Consider the following 25,290-nt stretch of genomic DNA (forward strand, 5'->3'; position numbering starts at 1 on the left):
TTGGTCTGGAGGACCGTAGAGTAGCGTATACTGGGGGAGAACCCCGTCCACGAGCTTCTCCAACTCCTGTGCAGTGAAGGCAGGGGCCCTTTCCCCAGACGCACGAGCCATTGTCTCTTCCAGACCGAGGTCACAGCAGCACTTGCAGTGTAGGTCCTCTCCTGTCGAAGATCAGGTATTGAGTGATTGAACAGATAGAAAATGGTGGTCACGTCCGCGGCGGTGACGTCTGCGGCGGTGCGTTTCATCACCGCCGGCGCACTTCGTCATTGGCTCCTGGGACCCATAGGGTCCTATGTTAACCAATGCAGCATTGCGCCGCGGTCTACGACCGCCTACCGCGACAGTGTATAACGCCAGCGCAGTTACCTCACATCCCATTGTCCCACTTTAGAGGTCAGGCATCTGACATTTCAGGGGCCCACATGGCTTCATTTTGAACTGCGTCACACATACCTAGGCCTGGAGTCAACACACATACAGAAAGTGTTTTGTATTTTGTGTCGTGTTCTGTGTAGCTGTGGGTACATACCTCTGAATTGGTTGACTCGGTGGTCGCTGTTGTTCTTCCTAGGCACCGTCAGCTGGGACATGTGAGGAGATGGCTGAATCCTCCGGTGTACTGACCGCTGGTGGACCTGTTGACAATGGAGGAGCGACATTTAATCACATACAGTTTGACCGTGCCACAATCCAGGAACTGTGTACCCAGTGGGAGCCAGACCTTATGTCACCAATCCGACATCCCACAGGAATCCCCCCTCAAGTGCAGGTGCTATCAGTGCTCCATTTCCTATCAAGTGGGTCATTTCAAACAACAGTGGCCATGGCATCAGGGATGTCCCAGCCTATGTTTTCCAACGTGTTGTCCAGAGTGTTGTCTGCCCTGCTGAAACACATGAGGAGCTACATAGTTTTCCCTCAGGTGGACGAATTGGCTACAGTTAAAGGTGACTTCTATGCCCTTGGACATATCCCTAACATCATAGGTGCCATTTATGGGACACAATGTAGCTCTGGTCCCCCCCGCAGGAGTGAACAGGTGTACAGGAACTGGAAGAGCTATCATTCCATGAATGTACAGATGGTATGTTTGGCAGACCAGTACATCTCGCAGGTAAATGCTATGTTCCCTGGCTCAGTGCATGACGCCTACATCCTGCGGAATTGCAGCATCCCTTATGTGATGGGTCAACTCCAGAGGCACCGGGTGTGGCTATTAGGGGACTCTGGTTACCCCAACCTGTCAAGGCTACTGACCCCAGTGAGGAATCCCAGGACCAGGGCAGAGGAACGCTAAAATGAGGCCCATGGGCGGACTAGGAGGGTGATCGAACGCAACTTAGGCCTCCTGAAGGCCAGGTTCAGGTGCCTGCATATGACAGGTGGTTCCCTATTCTACTCACCAAGGAAGGTGTGCCAGATCATCATCGCCTGCTCTATGCTTCACAATCTTGCTTTGCAACACCAGGTGCCTTTTCTGCAGGAGGATGGTCCAGATGACAGTGTTGTGGAAGAAGACATTGACAACAGGGACTCTGTCATACAGCAATATTTCCAGTGACACACAGGTGAGAACAATTCATTTACTAGTACATTTACTTTCACACTTCTACCTCTATCCTGTCTGTCAATTTGAAGCAGTATTTGGTAACTGAGTTGTACATTTCCATTACGGTTTCACAGGTGTGGTTACCAACGTGTGTCATCTGCTTGCATCCTTCATGGACTTGTGATGTGTGACATAGGTATGTTTACATTACAATCTTCGAAAGGATTTTGTCATTGTCATAGATAATACAAATTTTGAAAATCACAGACTGACTCCAGATTGTTTTGTGGTTCAAGGGTGTTTATTGACGTGCTAAATATTGGAGGGGGTGGCAAAATGGTGAAGGGGGATGGTGGAGGAATGTCCATGGCAGAGTCCAGTCTATTAGTCTCACAGGTGCACTGCCCATATGGGCATAGGAAGTGGAGCTGGGGCAGTTCGAATATGGACAGGGTAACAAAGTGGGACAGTGGGATGACAATCAGGATGGTCTCATTTCTTGGCAGGGGTCTTGCCATCGTGCTCTGTCCTGTTCCTGGATCTCAGGGACCACTTGCGGGGTGGTTCTCCATCTGCAGGGGGTGGGGTGCTGGTGTGGTGGTCCTGTGGCGGGGCGCCCTGTCCACTAGCGCCGGCGGAGGTGGTGGGCAGTTCATCGTCCGTGCTAGTGTCAGGGGCCCCTTGGAGTGCCACGGTGTCCCTCATGGTGTTCTGTATGTCCTTCAGCACCCCTACGATGGTGCCCAGAGCGGAGCTGATGGTTCTGAGCTCCTCCCTGAAGCCCAAATACTGTTCCTCCTGCATGCGCTGGGTCTCCTGAAACTTGGCCAGGACCGTAGCCATCGTCTCCTGGGAGTGGTGGTATGCTCCCATGATGGAGGAGAGGGCCTCGTGGAGAGTGGGTTCCCTTGGCCTGTCCGCCCCCTGTCGCACAGCAGCCCTCCCAGTTCCCCTGTGTTCCTGGGCCCCCATCCCCTGGACCGTGTGCCCACTACCACTCCCCCCAGGTCCCTGCTGTTGTTGGGGTGGTGGGTTATCCTGGGTTCCCTGTAGTGGTGGACACACAGTTGATTGATGTGTCCTAGGGACAGAGGTATGGGCCCGCTGGGTGGGTGCTGTGCTGGTGTTACCAGAGGATGGAAGGTCAGTGTTGGGCTGTGCCTGTGCGAAGGGAACCGACTGTCCCGAGGCCCACGATGGTCCGGGCTGGTCATCTGGAGCCAGTTGGCCAGAGCTGCTGTCGTCGTTGTGGGCCTCTTCTGTGGGTGGGGTAGAGATGTCTGGACCCTCCTGTCTGGTGACGTTAGGTAGTGGTCCTGCAGGGGTATAATAGCATGATTATTGCATCTGTGTGTGTCATGGTGTGCAATGGGTGGGTGAGCGTGTACCCCAGTGCTAGCATTCCTGTGTGGGGGCTTGTGTGATGATGGTTAGAGGGTGTTATGAGTATGTGCAGTGGGCATGCTTTAGTGATGGGTGTCCATGCTTTGTTGTGTCATGCAGGGCTTGGTGTTGCGATGTGTGGTTTGTGTTATTAGTACATTAGTGATGATTTTGCAAGATTAGGAAGGTGGTGAGGGTGGGGGTGTGTGATAGCGTGTAGGTAGGGTGGGGAATATGATAGTTAAGATTTGACTTACCAGAGTCCATTCCTCCACTGACTCCTCCGAGGCCCTCAGGATACATAATGGTCAAGACCTGCTCCACCTATGTTGTTAGTTGTGGGGGAGGAGGTGGGGGTCCGCCACCAGTCCGCTGAACCGCGATGTTGTGCCTGGAGACCACGGAACGCACCTTCCCCCATAGGTCATTCCACCTCTTCCTGATGTCCTCCCGATTTCTTGGGTGCTTTCCCACTGCGTTGAGCCTGTCCACGATTCTTCGCCATAGCTCCATCTTCCTAGCTAAAGAGGTGTGCTGCACCTGTGATCCAAATAGCTGTGGCTCTACCCGTATGATTTCCTCCACCATAACCCTGAGCTCCTCCTCTGAAAACCTGGGGTGTCTTTGCCGTGCCATGGGGTGGTGTAGGTGATGTGTGGGGTGGTGTATGTGGTGATTAGTGTGGTGATGTGTAGTGGTGTAAGGTGTTTTGTCCATGGATGTTGTGCGGGTGATGGTGTTGTGTGCCTCTGCGTGGTGGGGTTGTCTATTGCTGTGCTCTCTGTCTGTCGCTTTTGTCTCTGATTTTTGGTCGTAGGGGTTTGTGGGTGATGTGGGTGTGTGTTTTATAGTTTGTTGGGTGTGTGGGAGTGGTGTTTGTATGTGTATCAGGTGTGTGTATTTCGAATTGTCCAGTGTGGCGGTGTTTTGGAGATGTGTGTGTATTTTGAGCGCGGCTGTGTGTACCGCCAATGGAATACCGCGGTTGAAAGACCGCCGCATGGATTCATGGGTCGTGATAGCATGGGCGTGACAGTGGATGTTTTATTTTCGCCAGTTTATCACTGACCTTTGGTGGGCGGACTTGTGTGGGTGTCTGAATTGCGGCGGATTCCGAGATGTGGGTCATAATAGCTGTGGTGGAATTCCGCGGCTGCGGCGGTGTATTGCCGGTCTTCTGCACGGCGGTAAGCGGCTTTTACCGCCAAAGTTGTAATGACCCCCTTAGGCAGGAATAGCACTAAGAATAGTAATGCTCCAATGATAATCAGTGGTCACAGTGGACCAGGAACTAGGCACAATTTGAGTCTGACCACAATGGAGTGCGGGTTGAAGGCACTAACCACGGTCATCTTGGTCAAATAATGTACTTTCTGACTTCAGTTCTTTAAGTTCCAATCTGCCACATGACTACCATTATAAAGCCCTCCAGGATCTCAGGGGAAGGTCTTAGAGACTCATAGAGCAGCAGAAACAGGCCAACTGTAGGGCTCAGTCCATGTTCAGTTGCCCCTGGTCAGCTGGGCAGTTTCAGGAAAAGGCCTCTTAGGCTTTTTGTGTCTTTGTAGGTCCAGGAGTGTTCTGAAGTGGATGCCTGTAGATAACATATTTATACCTGGCATGAACTAGTGGGAGGGTGGTGGGGTTTAAATTCTCGGTATGCACTAACCAATGGGGTAAAGTTCCTGGGGCCAACCCTGCCCACTTTGGTAGCATGGCCTGGTGATGCATGGAGCTGATTGCGTGATCTGAGAGCTCCAGAGTCAGCCTGTGGATTTGAGGCATTTGGCAGCCGCAGTGCTGATATGGGGAGAATCAGAACCCTTGCTGGCCTGTTGTGTCTCCATCCAGAGCACCAGCTGGAGACCCAGTACTGGGACTAGTGAATGTCCGAGGGAACTGCAGAGAGACTGGTAAGATGGTCTTAGTGGTCAAAAAGGCTGCCCCATTTTACAGTGATTTCACTCTGGCAGACAGCAGCAGTGGCAGAGGTACCCCACAGAGGTGCACCCAGTTCTTCCAGTGACCAGCTGAGAAGCGATGAGTGCAGGGAATAATGGAGGAGTGGGACCACAGAGCTGAGAAAGGCCACAATGGAGTGGGGGCCTGGCAAAACCTAGGTCGGTTGAACGGACAGTCTGGAGCCCATTCTGTGGCCCAAAAACCACTCTGGTGAGTTCCAGGAGAAGGTGTTGTGGGGTGCTTGGGCCCTGTGGGGGTAGCCAGATGTTTTGCTTGAGGTTGTATCTCCTGCTTATGTGGTCCCTGAGTCGAGATTAGGGAAACTGATTGCGGTGTTGCGAAAAGCATTGTGGGGGCTCTCGGGGGTTGAGGGGGGGGCATAGGGCAGGTGCTGTGAGGCGGGCCCAGCTCACATACATGGAGGCATGAAGAGACACTCTACACAGTAGGGACACATTGGAACCTGGAGCTGAAGACCAGAAGAGCTACGCCAGCAGCCCTGTGTGGGTGTCTGCCCTGACAGCACCTGAGGAGAAGGAGGCATGGTGGTGGGAGAAATCTGGGCCCCACTAAGGCAAGGAACCGAGGAGACAGCCAGGAGGCCCCCTCACCTGACCATACCTGCAGCAGTTAAGTGATGCAGCCCTCAGATGGAGACCCTCGTACTTGGGGCACATCAGAATGGGGTTGTGATCCATACCATAGGGATGGGCAGGGCCAAGGGATTGAAGCAGGGGTGCCTGGAGGAGTTCACGGAAGAGTTGCAGAACTGGATCCGCTTGCGACAAAAGGAACTGACCAGTGTCTTGAAGCACATACAGCAACTATCCTAGCGGCAATCGAAGACAACAAGAACACTCTGGAGACAGTGACTCAGGAGGTGGAAATACTTTAGGCAAACCAGAAGAAACTGGTGGAGAGCATTGGGGCAGTAGAAAATACATCCATGGCAGTGAAGCTTGACGTCTTGGCGGGCCGATCACGCTGCAACAATGTCTGGATAGAGGACATCTCGAAGTGGGGTGGAAGCCCATCATCTGAACTATAAATTGAGGGCTGGCTGAACTCGGTAGTCTTCTAAGGACAGCCTTCTAAACTATTTACTATGGAGAGGGTACGCCATTTAGCTGGTGTGCCTCCACCGCTGGAGGCTCCGCCGAGATCCATGGTGGTGCGACTCCTCATCTTCTGTGACAGAGACTACATCCTACAAGCAGCACGCACCAATGGACCATGACAGCTGAAGGGGGTAGCTGTAAATATATACCTGGACTACAAAATTGCAGAAGCAGAGAAAAACAGACATCGAAGTGAAACGTCATCCGAGACAATTAAATCTCAAATATGCCCTCCAATTTCCAGCAAATAGTTGACACTGATGGCACACATTTTCAAAAAAAGCAGCAGTGGTCCGGGACTGGCTGGAGGCAAATTGTCATCCTACACCCTGACATCCCAGAGGTCATCACACCATGGGCCACAAATGTCAGAGACCAAAGCAGGAGTGAAGAAACACGCCTGGGTCCAGCCTCACAAAATCCCAGGCAGAGTCTGAGAGGGATAGGGTGGTAACTGAAATTCAGAGCCAAGAGACATGGACACCAGGGAATAGGACACCAGGCAATAAATGGGAAGTGCTGGAAGTGGAAAAAGACACTACTGGAGGGGAGACCTCTGCAACAGAAGTTGAACAAGAAGAGGGAAGACCGCTGGAGGTGAACTCTATGACCGTAGACACAATTATTGAGACTGCATGGAGTCTCTGTGGGCCTGCAACCCATCCAAGCACTGACTTGGTGCTGAGCCACATGGGCAGGCTACACCAACCAACATGAGTCTAGGGGGTGACAGATGCCTCTGGCTTTGGGGGATGCTAAGTTCCAAGATCACTGCCAGAGGATGTGGGGAGAGGGTTCGTTATTGTTGGGGGAATGGTAATGCATTTACCCAAACGGAGTATATTTTGGCAGCAACAGTAGAGAGCAGACACAGAATGGCTATGGGCGCAATATCCAAAATAGAGGGGCCAGGCCCCCAGATCATAGGGGGAGTAACCCTTTGGGTCCTCTTGTGGAACATAAATGTCCAGTGCAGCAGTATCAAAAGGGGAACAGTAATGAAACTGAACTGGGGTAAATACACAATAGTGGTATACACAGGATTCTCAATTGGTTCCAGGGGGGTTGGGATCCTGATAAGTAAAACAGTCCTTTTCAACATCACACAGACATGGGCATCACCTGATGGCTGCCCAGCGGCCACCTCTGGCACCTGGAACAGGATACCCCTAAAAATAGCGCCCAGGTAACTACCACAGGGACTGCAAATGGATGCGGCTGGTAAAAATCAGGGTCTTGCTGCTATCTGTTCCAGATGTTCACACTGTCATCAGGGGAGACTTAGGGGGTCATTCTGACCTTGGCGTTCCATGACCACCATGGCGGAGTGCGGCGGAAGCACCGCCAACAGGCTGGCGGTGCTTCCTGGGCGATTCTGGTCTGAAAAGGGGAGCTGGCGGTTTCCCGCCGGTTTCCCGCTGGCCCAGGGAACCCGCCATGGCGGCGCTGCTTGCAGCACCGCCATGGGGATTCCGACCCCCTTACCGCCAGCCTGTTTCTGGTGGTGTCCACCGCCGGAACCAGGATGGCGGGAACGGGTGCCGTGGGGGCCCCTGCACTGCCCATGCCACTGCCATGGGCAGTGCAGGGGCCCCCTAACAGGGCCCCACAAAGATTTTCACTGTCTGCTTAGCAGACAGTGAAAATCGCGACAGGTGCCACTGCACCCGTCGCACCCCTTCAACTCCGCCGGCTCCATTCCGAGCCGGCTTCATTGTTGAAGGGGCTGTCCCGCTGGGCCGGCCGGCGGTCTTCTGGCGGTCGCCCGCCGGCCCAGCGGGAAAGCCGGAATGGCCGCCGCAATCTTTTGACGGCGGTGCGGTCTTTCGGTAGGAACCGCTTGGCGGACGGTGACCGCCGCCCGCCGCGGTCAGAATGACCGCCTTAAACTTGTCTGCAGAGGGGGACTGGGACAGAGTAACACTTGCAACCTTTTTGTGCTCAGTAGGACCTGTCAAACATTTTGGGGGTCATTCCTACCCCGGCGGGCGGCGGGCGCCGCCCACCGGGCGGCGGGCGCCGCCCACCGGGCGGAGACCGCCAAAAGACCGAACCGCGGTCAAATGACCACGGCGGTCATTCTGACTTTCCTGCTGGGCGGGTAGGGCGACTGCCAAAAGGCCGCCCGCCCGCCCAGCGGGAAAGACCCAGCAACGATGAAGCCGGCTCCGAATGGAGCCGGCGGAGTTGCTGGGGTGCGACGGGTGCAGTAAATCATTATGGGGCCCCACGACACCCGTTCCCGCCATCCTGTTCCTGGCGGTAAATACCGCCAGGAACGGGATGGCGGGAAGGGGGTCGGAATCCCCAATGCGGCGCTGCAAGCAGCGCCACCATGGAGGATTTCCTGGGCCAGGGGTAAACCGGTGGGAAACCGCTGGTTCCCCTTTTCTGACCGCGGCTTTACCGCGGCGGTCAGAATGGCCCAGGAAGCACCGCCAGCCTGTTGGCGGTGCTTCCGCGGAAGTTGGTCCTGGCGGTCGGTGACCGCCAGGGTCAGAATGACCCCCTTTGTGCTCAATGGGACACTTGTGGGGGGGCAAAACATTCAGTAACAATATTTATATGTGTCAAATGACATGAGGTTGCTAACCATGCTGGATTATATCCTGGTTCTGAAGCACTAATTGGGCTTGTTCAGGGACACCCAATACCTTCCTGGAGGCATCTCAGACCACTCCCCAATGTCCACAACATGCCAGATATCCCTGGGTCGATCAAGGGTATGATGAAACCTCAACCTGTGGGTGCTCATAGATTGGGTCACTAATAAACATGTGACAGAGTTTATAACAATTATTTTGAGGAAAACAAGGAATCGGCTGATTCAGGGTGGTCTTATGGGAGGTAAATAAAGTATTGATTTGGAGGCACTGATCACCCATACTGTAGGTGAAGAAGAATTAAGAGTCCAGGAAAGCCCAGATCTGGAGAAAAAAGCGGTACCTTGCGAGGAGGAGTTTATATCCTCACTAACACGGGGCCATCATGCATCAGTCTATAACGAGGTGTTATTCCCAAAGATGAGTACTTCTGTCTTGTCTGATCTCAGTTTGAAGTAGTTGTCCTTTATCCAGTCAACGATGTTCATCATACATCTGTGGAAGTTGGTTCTGGTGGTGGAGGCGTCTTCTGACAGTGAGAGGATGCGCTAGATGTCATCAGCATAGGAAATTATGTTGAGCCTGTGTAACCTGACAGAGTTGGCCGGTGGGGTCATGTGCATGTTGAAGAGGGTGGGACTGAGGGATAATCCTTAGGGGACACCACAGATGATCTTTTTGGGTTCCCAATTGATAGGTGGGAGACAAATTCTCTTGGTTGTTCTGGTGAGGCCAGAACCAGCTGGCTCTTTTGGTGGGTCCTTCAGACTTGGATGGCTTGGCAGGAACGATTGTGTTGGTGCATTCTGTGATCCACTGGAAGAAATTGTTAGCCGCCTGCTCTGGGTCAGATGTTGTGCCTGGGTGATGGGGGTTGAGAGCATTGTTTCCCTTGTCTTCTGAAACCTCTGCTTGTCTTCTGAAATCTCTGCTTGTCTTCTCTGCGTGGAGCTGTGGGACATGGTGCCAGTGTTGGTGGGTCCTGCGATGGTGAAGTTGACGTTGTAGTGATCAGTCCAGGTGAGACTTGTTATATGGTTGTTATTGACTCTGTCGCTGGTTTTGAAAATGGGGTTGAACGTGTGTCCTGCAGTGCGGGTAGGGGCGATGACAGGTTGTTTGAGGACCAAGATGGTCATGCTTTCCAGGAGGTCGGTTGTGTTGGTGTCACTAGGGTCATTGAGGTGGAAGTTAATATCCCCTAGGAAGATGTATTGCTCAGAGTCAATGGCGATTGGGGCGATGAGGTCTGGGATGGCATTGCAGAAACTGAGGCGTGGACCTGGGGTCTGTAGGCATGGGTGCCTCTGATGGTGCTTTTCCCTCCTGTGTGGAGTTGGAAGTTATACAAAATTAGGTGTATGACATCACCAGAATGTTACTTTGGGATGGTGGAGCCCCACGGATCACCCTGCTAGCACTGATGAGAAAGTATGGGGGCATTGCTTTACCTTACCTCATGTTATATTAATGGGTTGTCCAACTAGTGTTTTTTATCTTCTCAGACCAGCGATAACAATCCCTGCTGGCAGATAGACGATGCTGGACCCAGAGGGATAGATGTGACACCAGTATGGAGCAGAGAGGACACCCGGGTTCCCACCACAGACGGCCATGGTGATGGAGACCTGCATGAGGGCTGTAAGGATCATAGGCTGGCGAGGGAGATTGCATTGGCAACACCACTATGGGAACCAGAGACTCTAAATAAGCTTAGGGTAATTGAGAAGCACAAAAAGTGGGACATTTTAGGAGTACCAATGGTGGGTGTCAGGAGGGAGGGAGAGGTGATACCCCCCTCCAAGCAGCAGACTGGATGGAAAGCCAATGCCCTTGATACCTTCAGATACACCATAATGACAGGAAACATAAAGACCTTTTAAAGGACTTAGAGAAGTAGTCTACCCTTGAATTTAAGGTAATTGCCGCCCCATGCACCCATACACTATGGCGGTCATTCTGTTACCGCCGAATGACCGCCCTGTGGTCAAAAGACCGCGGCGGCCATTCCAACTTTCCCGCTGGGCCGGCGGTCGACCGCCAAAAGGCCGCCCGCCGGCCCAGCGGGAAAGCCCCTGCAACGAGGAAGCCGGCTCCGAATGGAGCTGGCGGAGTTGCAGGGGTGCGACGGGTGCAGTGGCACCCGTCGCGATTTTCACTGTCTGCAAAGCAGACAGTGAAAATCTGTATGGGGCCCTGTTAGGGGACCCCTGCCCTGCCCATGCCAGTGGCATTGGCAGTGCAGGGGCCCCCTGGGGCCCCACGACACCCGTTCCCGCCATCCTGGTTCTGGCGGTGAAAACCGCCAGAAACAGGCTGGCGGGAAGGGGGTCGGAATACCCAAGGCGGCGCTGCAAGCAGCGCCGCCATGGAGGATTCCCTGGGCCAGGGGAAGACGGCGGGAAACCGCCGGGTCCCCTTTTCTGACCGCGGCTTTACTGCCGCGGTCAGAATAGCCCAGGAAGCACGCCAACCTGTTGGCGGTGCTTCCGCTGCCCTCCGCCCTGGCGGTCAGAGACCTCCAGGGTCGGAATGAGGCCCTATATCTTCAACATACACAATGCTGCTCGCCTATAGTCTTGGCCCACTAAATACACTTCAGTAAAGGTGGGAACAGGATTTAGGCAAAGCAGAAGATGACGCGTGGGATGAAGGCCATTCGATAACCAAGAGAAGTGACAATAAAGGCGGGGTTCTAATTGATCCAGTTAAAATGACTCCACCAAGAATACTACATAATAGTGACACTGAACAGAATGGGACACAGCATCTTGGACCGCTGCATCAGGGGTTGTGACAATGGAGACACTTTGCTGAACACCATCTGGGGCTGTGCACCAGTGCATCAATACTGGAAGAGGGTAGGGGCCAGATTATCCAATGTGATAGAGGTGCAGACAGCTCACATCCCAATTGCCGCTTTGGGGATCTGTGGAGAGCAAATGGTGGAGATATAGACATTGCTGTTTTGCAATATAGCCCTTGCAGTTGCAAGAAGCGGCATAGTTAAACATTGGGACAGCCCTAGTATGCGCTCATTGAGGGATTGGGAATCCAACCTAGATTGGTGTATGAGGGCAGAGAAGTTGGTGTACAGATCACAGGGTTGTCTCTGCAAATTCAAGAAGATATGGAACCCCTGGAGAAATAGGGGCACTAGCCGCTAATGGGCATCTCCCTTGAGGGAGGCCCAGGACGAAGGTAAAAGGTCAACAGAAGGAGGGGAATTCAGCTGTGGACATAGAGGACTATGGACTCAGGGTCAGATTACAGAAAGTGACTGTGCCCAGAGCATGTGCAGGAGCCCAAACATGAGGCCTTTGACCATACAATGCATCAACTACACAGAATGCCAATCCGTTTCATGCACCAGGGGCACTGGAATATCATCCAATGCCCATACATTCATACATCACGCTTCACCAACTGTCAAGGGTTGTTTCGAGTTGGGGGAAGATTCTTGTTCTTTCTTGCACAGTTGCCTAGAGTCCTCCTACATTTAACTCTAAAATCTAGTGTGGGGCAGTCATAGTACCCACAATAAACAGAAACACAGAAGTCTGGTAGAAAAAGCAGTGATTTCCAGCAACCAGACAGTGGATACACAAGAACTGGTTTGGCACCCTGTTCTCACACCTTGAACCATGCCCCAAGCATTATATGTGAAACCCCAGCAGCACTATCAAGCAGGATTTGACACAGCAGCACACTCAGGGCCTCATTATGAGTTTGGCAGGTGGCGGAGGCCACCCGCCAATCTCTTCCCGCCATCAGGCCACCTGTGCAGCCTAAGCCCCGCCGGCCCCATTAGGAGTTTACCACAGGGCCGGTGGTGAACAGAGCCTTAAACTTGCAGCCGTACGGTGGGTGCAGCAGTACCTATCGCACATTCCACTGCCCGTAATGCATCGGGGTCCCTGCACTGGCCATGCCAAATACATGGGCAATGCAGGGGCCCCTAGGGACCCCCAAGTCCCTCATTCCGCCAGTCTTTCCATGGCTCACTTGCCTGGGAGATTACAACTGCTGGGACCGCCAGGCTGCAGGCTGGTGGCAGCCTGGCGGTGTTGAGGGTTGGACCGTGACGGCTCCGCCACAGTTATAATTTCACGGTGGGACCACCACTTTGCAACATTTTTAACATCATATTAATATGTTATGCAGGAAAGTGAATTGCCAAGGAACGAATGGCAAACAAATATGTTCATGACCATGTGTGTGAAGTCAAAGCAAAGTCAAACAGAAATATCATGGATTGGGTGGCTCACAATCACATCATACCTGTAACTCTAAACACTACAAAACATCATACATTACTGAGGGGAGCGGTGGAGCTACATTGTTTTCTCCTAGAGCTGCTAACACATCAAAAAATCCCATCTCAAATTTAGGACTACATGCCAAGCCAAACATATCCAAGGCTCCACCAGTCCTCAAGAACTGTAGAGCGGGTAACAGTAGAGAGGAAATAGTAGGAGAAAAATGAAAACAACAAAGAAATCGCACACCCTATAGAAAACAGTACCAATTGTTGAATGATTCTAATTATTCAAAAGCTGGTTCTGCCAGGATAAACAAACAGGACCTCAACAACAACCACTCTCATTCTAACACCATGCAACACACTAGCCTGGGCTCCTTGATCAACAGAGGCCTGCAAGTTTCTCTTTTTGTAATAATGTTTGACTAACATCAGGAAAAAGAGTAGTTTCTAGACCTGGAACAGTACCTTCATCTTTTTGGTAGCACATCTAAAGAGCGTTTCCTGCAGCAATAGCTCAAGTAGTTTCCTGCAGCAATAGCTCAAGTAGAGTCAGCAACACCCTTTACAACATTTGGGTTGAAGGCTTCTGTCCTGGTCCACCTACCTCCTTTAGAAGGCCTTAATTAAGTCCTTAAAATATTTATTGTGATGGGCTCAGCTACTCTCCTAAGGTTTTTGAAACTCTCAAGTCTGTCCTGAAGATTGTGACATAGGTAATGACGGTGCTGGAAAAAGGTTAAAGGCTCATTAGCCTCCTGCTGCTCAGTTGGAAAATTTTCCATCTGACCAATTCTCTCACCCTGTAATTATATTGAAGTTTTTGACTTTGAAATCTGTGCTGAGATAGCATCCAGCCTCCCTCTGATTGCTGTAATTTTGATGTCCATATTATAGATTTTTTATGTAGGTTGTCCAGTGATGTGTTCAGCATCCTCTTTCCACTTGACTGTGTACGATTGGTGGTGTCATCTAGACCCGTTGTCTTCTAAGCCCTTGAGCACAAGTAGCCTTCTGGTGTTTTGGGTGCTTTGGGTTTTTTAATGAAAGTATCTACATTCGCTGAAGGGCAGCACTTATGGCATTGTCCTCATGCAATAACCTCTGCAATATGGAATCATGAAGTTTACCCATGCTATGAGAGAGTCGACACACACTTGTCAGTGGAGTTTCTGAACACCGTTTGTCCCACTAAACCTTGTTTGTGTGGAGGAGCAGAAGCAAATAGATGTTTATACATAGTCAGACTACCATTGTGGACCCATTTACATTGTTTACAAATTATGAATGGGTCGTGTTGTTTTTCTTCTTAACCCCATCAGTGCGGGCGACGGCCACTGGCTGATGCCCACACACCCTCCTGGTGAGGGTCATGACCAGTGGCCGAGGACAGGGAGGGGTTTTATTTTTTATTTTTATTTTTTATTTAATACCCTCTTTGGAGACAAGGAAGGGCTTCCATGTTACCCCATCAATCCCCCACCCACCCCTCTTTGACGTCAGCGCGTCAATAGGTGTGCTGACGTCACACTTCGTTTTCCCCACTGGATCAGGAAGTAGCAGGTAAGGCTGCTTTCTGCTCCGGTGGGGAAAACGGGCCCAGAAAAGGCTCCCCACCGTTCAGGAAAGCCTCATTTGAAAGGGGAGATTCTCCCCTTTCAAGTGAGACCTTCCTGAAATGGTTCCTGAAATGGTTTCCTGGCTGTGGCTCTTAGGACACCCCACTAGACACCAAGGATTATAGTTGAAGGGGTCAGCCTCCTCTGAAAACAGGCCACCTCCCCCCCCAGAGGCATATTATTTTTAAAATCAATGTTAGTTTACCCCTGGGTGGGAAGTTAATAAAACGTAATAAAGCATTTTTTTTAAATGAAACTGACAGGGTTTTGCCCGCGAGCAGGGCTGACCCCCTGTGGGGGCTATGGTTTTCCTGGGGGCCACCATTGACCCCCCCCCCCCGGGAAACCATACACCTATTAAAAAAATAATATATATATATATATATATAGAGAGAGAGAGAGAGAGAGAGAGCACTTTTGTCATTGCTGCGATCGGCCCCCAGGGAAACCACACCCACACATAAAAGTAATCTCTTTAAGAAGAAGCAAAGGTAGTTGATCTTTACTGTTGCACACATTACACACACACCCACCAGCAATTTTGTGACTGTCTATGTAGATTAGTGTTTTAGGGTGACAGTTTAGCCCGTAGCAGAGATGGCGTCTTGTGGATGACTGCTGCTCAAGCCCTAACTCGAGTTATAGTGGACAGCTCTGACGTAGGGTCAGAGACTGAGACAGCAGATATTGATACAGCATCTGAGGGATAGGATAATGGCGCAGACTCTGGGGAGTGATTTTTCAGTGAGAGAAGTCACATCAGACAACTCCTCTTCCAGTGATTCTGCGGGAAGTGATGAGGACAGTCCTGCTGTCTCTCCGCAAACAGCGGGACAATAGTGGGTTAGCCCAACCCAGAGAGCAGGTGCATGCGGCGGCAAGCACAGAGAGAGTGCTCTCTTGTGAGCGCCCCAATTTAGCTCTGAATTCCACCGCCCAAATCATGTTGTGGAGACATCAAAATTATCCATCACAAAACAACCTGGTTTTGTAGGGCAGGCACCTGCGTTCTGGTCCTGGGCTCGGCGACCATGTAGGGAAACCTACCAAACCCAGACATTTCTGGAAACTAGACACCCAGTGGAGTCCACAGAGATGTGGTTTGTGTGGTTTCCACAAAGTTGCCCTCATGTGAGAACTAACATTGAATGTTGTGTGATCCATTCCTGACACGGGCACTAGGCCTACCAACACAAGTGAGGTACCATTTTTATCAGGAGACTTGGGGGAATGCTGGGTGGAAGGAAATTTGTGGGTCCTTTCAGATTCCAGGACGTTCCATCATCAAAATGTGAGGAATAAGTGTTTTTTTGCCAAATTTTGAGGTTTGCAAAGGATTCTTGGTAACATTATTTCCCCACCTGTCCTGATAAAAACGCTATCCCACTTGAGTGCCTGTACCTAGTGTCTGCGTCAGGAATGGAACACCCCAGGGTCAACAGTTGCCCTCATGAAAGGATTAACATTGACCATTGTGTGATCCATTCCTGACACAGGCACTAGGCCTATCCACACAAGTGAGGTACCATTTTTATCTTGAGACTTGGGGGAATGCTAGGTGGAAGGGAATTTGTGGCTTCTCTCAGATTCCAGAACTTTCTATCACCAGAATGTGTTTTTTTTGTTGTCAAATTTCGAGGTTTGCAAAGGATTCTGCGTAACAGAACCTGGTGAGAGCGCCACAAGTTACCCCATCCTGGGTTCCCCTAGGTGTCTAGTTTTTAGAAATGTCCAGGTTTGCTTAGGTTTTCTTAGATGCCAGACGAGCTACAGGCCAAAATCCACAGCCAGGCACTTTGAAAAAAACATGTCAGTTTTCAATGTAAACATTTGATGTGTCCATGTTGCGTTTTGTGACGTTTCCTGTCGCAGGCACTAGGCCTATCAGCAAAAGTGAGGTACCATTTTTATCAGGAGACTTGGGGGAATGCTGGGTGGAAGGAAATACGTGGCTCCTCTCAGATTCCAGAACTTTCCATTGCCGAAATGTGAGTAAAAAGTGTTTTTTGGCCACATTTTGAGGTTTGCATATTCGATACCGGATGATGAGAACATCGTATAGTGGACCAATCCATGTGCTGTGAAAGGACTAATATTAAAATGTATAGATTTGGAAAATTAATATTATAGGTTAGACCCTAATAAAAAGTCATGACAAGGGGCTAAAATCTCAGATGCGAGGGGAGAATTGATGACATCAGGAGATGCAGTTCGAGATTCTGTCATTGGGCTCACACACTGAGAGCCTGATGTGTTGCTGATCTATTGATGCCCTGAAAACGAAGACTGACTTTGTTGCTGATCTATTCCGTGGATAGGTAGCTATGACAATGTGACTTATTAACTTGTGCCTTTTCTTCTAGGTATCAACTGCGCTGTTTTATAGTTTTACTCGTAGCAAGATGTTTTTTTCTAAATTCATGTTTTCTAAATTATTTTGCATGAAGTCCAACATGCTGATGCTAATCTGGGTTAGGTAGACTTTCTAGCGTGACGTTTGACAGTGACAAATGACTGGCGAACTGCTTGCTGAAATCTGCTATTAGTGTCATCGTATTCATCTTTATTGACTTCTGTTGAAGTATCCTGGCATGTGTTTTCTCAGTTCCAATTAGTTTACGGTATTGATGGCAATTAATGAACTAATTCTTTGTGGACTAAATAAAGATCAAGCTAACTTGATGACTTCGTATTGTAACTAATAGGGAAATAAAAATTGTTAAAACGGTTTAAGGAGTTGTGGTTATTCATGAATTGATAGTTGTAGTTGTTTTGATTTTAATTATATTAATTGGGTATGCTGATTATTGATGCCATTGGTCACTACATAATTAGGATATTCCATGTGATCCAAAAGGTTAATCGGCCTATACGCTTCCCCTTGTAAGTTTACTTACTAAGGACCATGCCCGCCAGCAGGTGCACTCTCTCCTCCTCTCCTCCCACCTCCTGTGGCCCAGTCCAACCCTCCCTGCACTGCTGGCTGAGCCAGCAACAAAAAGAAAAGCAACTATGGTTTTATTTTTCTGTTGCTGGCTCAGCCACTGGGGCGACGCTCCTTTGCCGTAGCGAAGGGGCCGTCCCTATTTACAAGCCCTGTTGCACAGGGTAGCGCAGTAAGTAATTTTGCTGTGCTGCCCTGAGCCACATGAAAGGGGGAGAAATGCACTGCATTTACAGGATACAGTGCATTTCTGTCTTTTCCCCCTGAGCTGGCACACAAATTGCTGCCTAGCGCAAACACAGGCACCCTTGGATGATGGTGCAAGGATGTCTGCATTGCCATCAGGATTGTTTTTGTTCAGGAAGGTGCACATTCCTAAACAAAAACCATTCTGGGAGACATTTCGCTATTTCTATGTGTGCTGCAGAATGCAGAACATATATAAAGAGGAAACAAGGAGGAGAAATAAAGATGTTTCTCTTTGCTGCGACTGCGACTGTACAGTTTTGACGCATTCCCAGGTTTACAGGTTCTTGTGATTCTGGGAATGCATCAAAACACCCACCGCAATGCCCATGGTACACCCCCCAGATGCAGTGTAAGGCAACACCTTACATCATATCTACAAGGCCATGAAAAGTCATGCGTAGTGGCTTTGAGTGGTGTTGTAGATATGGGCCTGCACTTTGTGCTGCCGGTGTGTCACACAAAATGAAACACCGGCGCTGCACGGGGCTTGTAAGTATGCCCCTTAGTCTACACCAGTGCCTTCATGGTGTATGACAGCACCACAAACTGCTGTAGTAAAATCATAAATTAGTTTAGGAGCTAAATATAGTAGAACTGTGTTTGTCCATTAAAAGGCTTCCACGCTGAGCGAGGACAATGCGATTTCTTGTTAAAGTATTTAAAATATTACAAGTACAAATAACGTAAATGGGTTAGAAATTACAATGTGGTATATTACAAATTAATGTGAAAAGATGACATGGTCTGCCTCTACAATATTGGGACCTGAGAATCATAAACTGGAGGACATAACTTGAAAATGTTAGGCTGCAGACTATTAAACTGTTTAAAGCATCCGACGTATTTACACATAAAGCTGCTGAACAAGCTGCTCTTGCATGTACTGAGGTGCTGAGGAATTTATTTGTAATTACAGAACGACCAACTCTCTGACAACCATAACTAAAAACAAACACACCTATACATTAATAATGAGTTGTTGGGTGAATAAGAGTCAGCAATCGATATCACTCACACTTTGCCCATCCATAAACCTAAGCTACAAATATCCTTGTTGATCAATTTAATAAAAACTTAAATTAGTAAGCACAGAGTTTACAGTATCGAGCAGTGCTATTCTGAAAACAACAAATACGACAAACAAATTGCGGTCTCTCAGGTCACTTCAGTAGATTGAGGATTCAAAACCCACACTGTTAGATTCTGTCTGTGAGTTGTTTTCTCTCAGCGCGATGTTGGTAGCGCTGTGATTAGATAACTAAGTATTTCTCTACATATAGATAAACAACACACAATGGCCTCATTTACAAGAATCTTACACATGGGCTCTGATGAGTCAGATTTCTTGTGATGCCCTGACCGCTCTTAACTTCGCCATGAATGCGCTTTATTCACAATACAGAGCTCCATGGCACAAGTTTTCACAGATGCATCACAAATTCTGGCGTATCTGTGGCGCTAAAGTCACGTATTGCTGGACTAGCATAAAAAAATTACGCTACTCCACCAATGCGAGGGAGGGTCCAGTACTGAAAAGACCACCGTAACTTTAATGCCTGCTCCGAGCAGGCATTAAAAAATTGATTCTGTGAAGGTGCAAAATGACGCAGTGAAATCTTGCAGATTTCACTGCGCCAGTTCTGTGTGGCTTTTAATGCGGAACGCCTACCTTGCATACATTATACCTGGCACAGGTATAATGTGGCACAAGGCTTTAGAAACTGCCACAATGGTCCCATTGTACCAGTTTGTAAATGTGGCTCACTGTAGGGGACTGCTTAGCGCCTCAGCTGCATCAAGAAAATGATGCAGCGGTGGCACTAGGGGCTTGAAAATAAGCCCCAGTGTTTCTTCATAGAAAATTAGTCCAGGGAATCCTCTTAGCAAATAAACAAACTAGACAAGGGATAAACATGTAGATACACTGTGCATGAAAGTATTTATTGAAAAAATTAGCTGTACAGTGGCACCTGTACACATGTTCATGACAAACTAGAGTTTTAAATTGATAGAAGTAGAAAGGTGATAACAAATGGTACTTCATAATATGTCATAACCCCAAGCATGATAGAAAACATGATTAACCAAACACAATGCTGTCAATATATAGTAAAAAGTTGATGATCCAAGCTGTACTTTAAGGTGATGGAAACTTTGTGAGCCATAATAAGTAGAACATACAGAAAACGTTGGTATATTTCTAAAGCAACGCAGAAGAAATTAATACACTGAGTGGCTTGAACAACACAACACGGAGTAAAAGGGAGAGAGAATACTTAGAGATATCAAGGCCAAGATGTGGAATGCCAGTGAGAAGCACTTATGTGACTAAAGACTCAAGTGGAAAACATAGCAAATGAGGCAGAAGCAAAAACACTTTCTGAAGGATAAAATCTTTGGTGGTCAGGCAAACTATAGAGGCCAGGGATTTGTTTTTATTATAACCAATAATCTGGTAAATAATGTGATCACAATGTCGGGATCTTTCTGATTTGCAGTTAAAAAAACTTGACACAGGCTTTAAAAGGGAAGTGTTAGATTTGGCATTCTTGGGGTGGTTTTCACCTATTTTTCTGCTATCACACCTCCTGGTTTTGCTGGCCTTAGGATTCTGCACATTCTACAACTGCTAACCACTGCTAAAGTTGTTTGTGCTTATTCCATAAAACTTGATAATACTGGCCTGAATCCAATTAGTATATTTAATTTACTTCTAATCCCCTAGTAAAGTGCACTAAATGTGCCCAGGGCCTATAAAGGAAATGCTACATGTGGACCTTCAGCACTGATTGTGTCAAGCACTTAAATTGACCACTAAACCTGCCTCAGGCCTCCCATTGCAGGCCTGCATGTGCAGTCTTAACATGTCATGTCAACCTGGAAAAAAAGCATTTTGCCAGGTCCAAAACTTCCTTTTTACTACATATAATTCACGCCCAAGGAAGGTCCTAGACATAGACAACCCAAGAGCAGGGTGCAGTGTATTCTATTTAAAATGTTGGACATGTGGTTCTAAGTTCTACATGTCCTGGCAGTAAAACATTCCTACATTCATTTTCAACTACAGCAAGGCCTATCTCTTCCATAAGATAACATTGGAGGTGCCTTATTGCATTTTATGAGAGTAAACTCCAAATGTGAAGCGCTAGCTCCTTCAAGCTTGGTGTCTCAGGAGTCCTAATTTAAAATCCTAATTCATGGTAAAGTTGGATTTTAAATTTCAATTCTCAAAATGCCACTTTTAGAAAGTTGGGATTTTCTTGCCTTAGCCATTTGGTGTGTGCAGCCTACCTTTGGTCACATGACTGGGTGTAGTTGGCCTTTGTGTATTCCTCCTATACACCACACACAGAATGTGAGCTGAGGTGTGACTGAACAGACTATGGGGGTCATTACGGCATTGCCAAGCGGTAACCGCCGTGCGGCCGCCAATGCGGCTGCACTCCTGCGGCCCCCATCACGACATTCCCGCTGGGCCGATGGGGATAAGGCCGCAACATAGGAGCCGGCTCCTAATGGAGCCGGCGGTGTTGCGGCCATGCGACAGGTACGCAGACAGTGAAAAGCTGGCCGGCGCCCTGTTAGGGGGCCCCTGCACTGCCATAAGGGCCTCCATACCGCCAGCCTGTTGGCGGTACGGACGCTACATTACCCCTGTCTCCGACCGCCAGGGTCGTAATGACCCCCTATATCTGGCAAGATGGAAGGGGTGAGCAGGGTCCAGCCTTACTTATTCCTGAATAGACTGTGTCCTGTCTTCATACAAATGGCTGCATACCCCCGTAGTTAGTCTTGACCCACAGCTGGGAAGGCAAGGCATCTCTGCACTTCAAAGGCATGCCCCTAGAAGCTTTGCCTCACTTCAAAGGCACAACTGTCTATAAAAGAAGGACCTCAGAGACCATCATTTCATTACACTTTTGGATCTGTGGATACTCTACCAGGAAGAAGGACTGTTGTGCTGCTACAAGGACTGCCACTGCACTGGACTGCTGCTCTGAAGGAACTGCTGTCCTGCTGTGCTGACCTGATGCCTGTTGCCCTCTTGCCAGAGTGGGAAGGACTAGACCTGCATGTCCTGAACCCAGAACCCAGAATGACTCCAAGGGCTAGTTGACTGGCCTCCTGATCTGAAGCCTCAGGGACAGAACCGGATTCCAACATTCTTGCTCCTGCACCTGGGGTCTGTCATCTGTAACTCTACCCTGTCATGTTGTGCCACACCAGCACTAGACCCCTGGAAGTGGGCCTATGGTGTTTGCCAGTGGAACCGATGCAACGCCTCTGCTGAGTGGCATATCCCCAAGAAAAACTGACACATCTCCTCTATGGATCAGTGCATCCCGAAGCAGAACCAAAACATCAATGCTGTTGTGTGGATTGGGTCCAATGTGAAGACCTCCATCGCCTCCTCAGCCTCGGAACTGACACATCACCCCAAGGGTGTAGTGTATCCACAGCCCAGGTCCTCACATCCTTTGTCGACCTCAGTCTTGACAATGACTCCAAACTCTGCATCACAACCTCGCATCCCTTCAGAACTGACACATTTCCAGCTGTGCTCGACATCCCCGACATTGGACATTGCATCGTAAGCACTGTCAATGGGATACTCAACAATGATGCAACAAGACCTCGGACCACAGCCTCGCCACATTTCAGAACCAATGCATTGCCTAGGCTGTGTGGTGCATCTTCGACCCGAATCCATGCACCGCTCTATAACCAGGATTAAAGGTACCCTGTGCAGTGGGCCTAACTGGCTTTCTGTAGCCTCCCCACACTCCATTGTGTTCGGTCTGAACTTGTGACTCTGTCTCAGTCCAGTACGATCAGCTTAGGTAATCAAGTAGGATGAAGCAAAGCGCACCCTCTCCAGGCCAAGATTGATACCATTCTGACTTGGCAATCCCCAAAACCCAGACAGAGGTGAAGGCATTCGTTCTTAGGAATCACTAGCTACTACAGCAGATTTTTTAAGTGATATGGCACCATTGTGCCGCCCTTGACAGAGCTAAATTCCAAGAAGGAGACATGTCAGGTGATCTGGACAGAGGTGTGCCAAAAAGCATTTGACACCCTGAAAGAGGCCATGTGCACAGCACCAGTGCTCAAGGCTCCTGATCTCTCCAAATAATTCATTGTGCAGACAGATGCCTCAGAGCATGGCAAAGGGACCTCACTCTCACAGCTAAACAAAGAGGGCCTAGGTCAGCCTGCAACCTTCATCAGTAGGAGGTTCCTTCCGAGGGAACAGAGGTGGAGTGCAATAGAGAGATAAGTCTTTACTGTGGTCAGAGCATTGAAGAAGCTGAGACCATACTTGTTTGGTTCTCATTTCTGGGTTCAGACAGACCCCAGACCCCTCAGAAGGTTAATGCAGATGAGGGGTGGTAATCACAAACTGTTGAGGTGGTCCATCTCCTTACAGGGCATGGAATACCGTCCTGAAACCGACCACACCAATGCTGATGGTCCCTTCAGGTTCTTCCACCTTAGGGAAGATAACTTTCAAAGGTTTGGCCAAATTAGATTAATGTTTACAAAGTTTTCAATATTTTTTGTTTTTCAAAAACAAAAATATAATGACCCCTGGTCTTTAGGAGATGTATCCCAGAGTGTGGGGTCATTATTGTTTTCTATTCCTCAACATCAGGTTTTTCCTGGTGGTGATGGACAGAAATAAGCAAATTTCACCATTCTCCATAAATAGAGCTTGTGATGTAATGCCTTCCTCTGATAGTCCCTATTCTATCAGGTTTTTGGAGTAAGCTTTCTGTCATTGTATGTCGAGAGCAACCTTACAGCCTGCCCATCTATAAATGAGGAGGGCAGACTGAGAGTTTGGCAGACAGAATACTCAGTTGCACTGTGACAAAGTACACTGTCTGCCACATTCCAAATCAGGCCCTATTTAAGATGTTATCTTGCACTTTCAGACCCATCTCCATTAGAATCACATATTATGGTTCATACTGTTACTACATTGGCATCAATACATAGGCCCTCATTCTGACCCTGGCGGTCGGTGATAAAGCGGCGGCCAAGCCGCCAACAGGCCGGCGGTCTAAAATATGCAATTCTGACCCTGGCGGGAACCGCCAACACAGCCCGCCAACTTAACACTCCGACCGCCACAGCGGTACAAACAAACAGCGCGGCGGTTCCCGCAAACAGCCCGGCGGCAGACAAAGTACCGCCCACCCTATTACGACCCACCAATCTGCCACCTTTTCCGGGGCGGGAGCACCGCCGATAAGAACACGGCGGAAACAGACTACGAACGGGAAAACGCTCACCTCTACGCACTCCACGCGAGATTCCGGCAGTATGGAGCCAGAGTTGCAGGTCATCCCCGCACTCCTATTCCTCCTCATATACCAGGAGCACGTCCGGCGGCGCGGAAGACATCGGTGAGTACGGCACCTACGACACAGGGGAGGGAAAAGATTACCTGCACACACCCACCCACCCACACCCACTACAACACACACATCAATGCATTCCCACAGATCACTGTCACAACCCACAAACCACCCCCCTCCGAAATAATGCAAAGACCAAAAGAAGAGATCATAAACGGGCAGATATATTGAAATATGTACACCAATAATCCCAATAAATAAATAAACTATGTACAAAATATATACAGCTACTAAATGTAGTCCAACCACTGTCCGTGGATCACAGGGGTCCTGTGCAAAGGGGCAAGGCCCAGTCCCACGACAAGAACTCCACGGAGAGAACACTGCAGGGGCATCAGAAAGAAAATAGGACAGGCACCTCAGGGGGAAGGGAAGGGGGGGCACCTCAGCCACTTGAGTACACAACGCCAGATCCACGAGGGGACTCCATGACCACTGGCCCATCCTGGGGAGAGCAAAGCCACAGTCCAAACAGTCCATACAGTGGGTGGCCTGCCCACTGGGCCATCCTGGGGAGAGCAAAGCCACAGTCCATACAGTCCATACAGTGGGTGGCCTGCCCACTGGGCCATCCTGGGGAGAGCAAAGCCACAGTCCATACAGTCCATACAGTGGGTGGCCTGCCCACTGGGCCATCCGGGGGAGAGCAAAGCCACAGTCCATACAGTCCATACAGTGGGTGGCCTGCCCACTGGGCCATCCTGGGGAGAGCAAAGCCACAGTCCATACAGTCCATAACAGACCCCACTGCCACTGGAGGAGGCAAGTTGGCCAGAGGACATCCTGCAGCCCTGCCCGAGATAGATCCTGCCCTGCCACGTCTGCCAAAGGGCCAGCGGTTCTTGCCCTGAAGGGCCCAGTTCAGCGGTTCTTGAGACGGCGGGGCCCAGTTCAGCGGTTCTTGAGACGGCGGGGCCCAGTTCAGCGCTTCTTGCCTTGAAGGGCCCAGTTCAGCGGTTCTTGAGACGGCGGGGCCCAGTTCAGCGGTTCTTGCCTTGAAGGGCCCAGTTCAGCGGTTCTTGAGATGGCGGGGCCCAGTTCAGCGGTTCTTGAGACGGCGGGGCCCAGTTCAGCGGTTCTTGCCTTGAAGGGCCCAGTTCAGCGGTTCTTGAGACGGCGGGGCCCAGTTCAGCGGTTCTTGAGACGGCGGGCCCAGTTCAGCGGTTCTTGCCTT

This window comes from Pleurodeles waltl, chromosome 2_1 (assembly GCF_031143425.1).
Source record: "Pleurodeles waltl isolate 20211129_DDA chromosome 2_1, aPleWal1.hap1.20221129, whole genome shotgun sequence".
NCBI classification, from domain to species: domain Eukaryota; kingdom Metazoa; phylum Chordata; class Amphibia; order Caudata; family Salamandridae; genus Pleurodeles; species Pleurodeles waltl.